The sequence below is a fragment of the Mandrillus leucophaeus genome, unplaced genomic scaffold, assembly GCF_000951045.1.
Source record: "Mandrillus leucophaeus isolate KB7577 unplaced genomic scaffold, Mleu.le_1.0 Scaffold1, whole genome shotgun sequence".
Lineage (NCBI taxonomy): Eukaryota > Metazoa > Chordata > Mammalia > Primates > Cercopithecidae > Mandrillus > Mandrillus leucophaeus.
In genome coordinates, this window is record NW_012098097.1 from 12056981 (window position 1) to 12060203 (window position 3223).

Here is a 3223-nt window from a genome sequence, read left to right on the forward strand (position 1 = left end):
CCAGCTTGGACAACAGAGTGAGACCCTGTCTCCAGAAACAACAAACCCAAAACAACTCCAAGTAAACAATTTAAAAACAGCCATAATGTTGCATGTATACACCCGGGCTTCTACTCTGATAAGGATAAATGGGGAAATGTTTTAGTCACAAGGATTATTCCTCTTAGGAAGAGCACTGTCGCTCTCAGGGGCAGCTCAGGCAAGAAAACCACCATCAGGAAATGTGTTTTGCTCTGAAAAAGCTCTGGGGGTCAGACCAAGTGGGTGGGGGTGAGAGACAGGGAAGACAATCTCACATGAAACAGGGTCCCCAAGCGCTGGGTGTGAGTAGGAAATCGTGAGAGTTTCCTGGGGCTACCATCCTTTGCGCCCGGTGGGGCCAGACCTGCTGCGGGGAGCCTGAGTCTCAGATTCGCCCCAGACTTGGGTCTGAGAAATGTGACCACTGTCCCTAGAAATGGCCGCTGGAGGAAAGACTAAAATATGACCGCAAAGAAAGGGAGATTTTTCAGGCCCCAAAAAGTACAGATTTCCCAAATGCAACACTGCAGCTATTTTAAAAATAATTGTATTTTTCAAAATTGTTCAAACCTTCCTGACACAAATTCTGATTTCTCCTGGGCTTAGAAAAAAAATTGTCACCCTCGGACCTATTTGTACTGTGGGTTGTACAAATGGAGCAGCTGTGGACTCTCAGGCAGACACGGAAACACTGGTGTCCTGCCAGCTACCCGCTTCCTCCACAGCCGTCTGCTGACGTATGAGGTCACCAGTTTCACTTGTTCAAAGCATTGACATGGGGCAGTTGGAAAAAAAAAATGTTCCTCTTAATAGTTTATGACCATTCTGTCCCAGCATTTTTTTTCTCTCTCTCTCTTCCCATTTCTCTCTCCTCCTTTTCATGTTTATATAGTTTTTGGCTTAATGACTTTTGGAAAGGAAGCGAATTCTATTTTCTGCCAAGAGGAGATCATGTGGAAAATTGCTCTAGAACGTTCCTGGCTGTGTGTAAGTTGCTGATAATGAGAACTAAGTCCGGAAGAGGCAGGGGATGGAAGGGACAGGAGGGAGAGAAACCCCAGGGGCCTACTGTAATTAGACACAGGGCGGTCAAACCAGGGGGGAATGTTCTCAGGTCAAAGAGAAAGGCGAACAGATGGCGTCGGAAATGGGTTACAAGAGTTATTTCTCCCCACCCTCCCCTTTGTTTTAAATCGAGCATAAACATACCGTGAAAACTTTTTTAAAAGAGACTCTTTCTTTTAGAGCACAAAAGCCCGTCTTGACCCTAACAGTGGCTGGGGATGCGGTGGGGAAAGCCTGGGGCGGGGTGACTGCATTTGTTCCTCATTGGCTCTGTTCTGCAGAGGCGGGGTTGAGTTTTTTCCAGGACCTCCTGCTCCTCACAGGGTAGGGGCCTAGGTAGGGCTCCCGAGGGCTCCCAAAGCAGACTCGCCAACCCAGCTCCCTCCCCACTGCTGGATCCCCCAGTGAACTCTGGTGGAGGTTCAGCCCAGACCCATACATTGGTCCTTATCTGCTCTTCCCCTTGTTCCAAACTAGATGTAGGGGGCGGAATCTCCATGTTGGGGCCAGTGAGACTCTGGGGACTCATCTGGCCCTGACCGGGTGACCAGTTACTTAATTTTTCTGATTTTCCTCATTGGCACAGAAGCGGGGGGTCACAGCACTCCCCTGTGGAGCCGGCATTAGGGGTGCAGGAGCTGCAGAAGTCAGCTGTCTGCCCGCCCACCCAGCCCGTGCGCCTGTGCCCCATCTTTAATTTTAGAGACCCAAAAGTGAGGTTTCCAAATGAAAGAACTGGCTCCACTGGGACCCTTCTGCACTGGGGCAGCCCTAATTGCTTTTGTGTTATCCTTCAGGGGCTCCATGTGGAAGGCTTACGCTGGAGTGAAACTACCTTCCAACAACATCCAGAACAACCAGCCTCCCTTGGCAAGAACCAGTTCTGCACTGCAGGAAATACTCAAAAGCGCCTGCCCTGGGCTAGGCTCAGTTCTAAGGGAACTCAAATCCAGTGCCTGCGCTCAGGGAGGTTACCTTCTAGTTGGGAAGACAAGGAACACACAGACATTAGTACCTAATTGAATATGAGATGAGGGAGGGCCGTTGCTGAGAAGGGAAGGCAGGCTGCTGCTGAAGGCACCAGCCTGGGGGGCATTGGAGTAGAAGGAAGGAAGTGAGGACCCTGCAAACCAGGGATGCAGCTACCTGGGAAAGAGCCTTCTGAGGAAGGGAACATTGACAAAGATTCTTTGCTTGGCCAAAGATTCTCATCAGGGTCTCCATCCTCTACCATCCCCCAGGGGATGTCTGATTATCCTAACCTGCCTCCAGCTAGAATCTTGAAGTTGGTTTAGCCAGAATCCCCCAACCCCTGATGTCACCTCTAAGTATTTTTCCATCCACTGACCCCCACCCTGCTCCTTTGCTGGAAACTCCTACTTACCTGCAGTGTATTCAAAGTGGAGCTCCATCGCTCTCCCTATGCCTGTATCTACTGCGACGGTATAAATCGTGAATAAGGTCCGAATCAAGTCAGCCTCATCTTGCTTCAACAAGTATAATTGAATAATTTTTTCAACCACAGCAAGGCAGTGCTGTATTAATTTGCATTCATTGATATTTTGCCTAGAACACCAACTCGATCCAAGACTTACTTGATCCTTGATTTGCGGAGCTTCAAATTCCCATATATTTGCATTTTTTGCAAGAGTGTTCAAAAGGGCAAAGGAACATCCTGACATTTGTGGGGGAGAGATCTTTGTCCTCAGGAATCTCAGCCCTGACATCTCCTGAAAATGACCACCAGCCCAGGTTGCCCAAGCCCACCCAATTGCCTTCACAGTCATGGGAGCTGGTCTGGCCCAGCGGTTCAGATCAGGGGTCCTGGAAGCAGTCAAGCCCAGAACTCATGAGCCTGGGCAACACAGCAAAACCTTGTCACTACAGAAATAAAAACTAGGCCAGGCATGGTAGCTCACGCCTGTAATCCCATCACTTTGGGAGGCCAAGGTGGGTGGATCACCTGAGGTCACAGGTTCAAGACCAGCCCAGCATGGCAAAACCCCTTCTCTAGTAAAAACACAAAAATTAGCCAGGTGTGGTGGCATGTGCCTATAATTGCAGCTACTAGGGAGGCTGAGACAGGAGAATCGCTTGAACCCGGGAGGCGGAGGTTGCAGTGAGCCAAGATCGCGTC

General features: G+C 49.6%; 1 protein-coding gene across 1 annotated transcript in view; it reads right to left on the reverse strand.

Moving 5' to 3' along the window:
- The window catches only part of DNAH17 (dynein, axonemal, heavy chain 17), a 172697-nt gene that overhangs the window by 156588 nt on the left and 12886 nt on the right, over nt 1-3223 (reverse strand). The gene's annotated exons all lie outside the window — the stretch shown is intronic.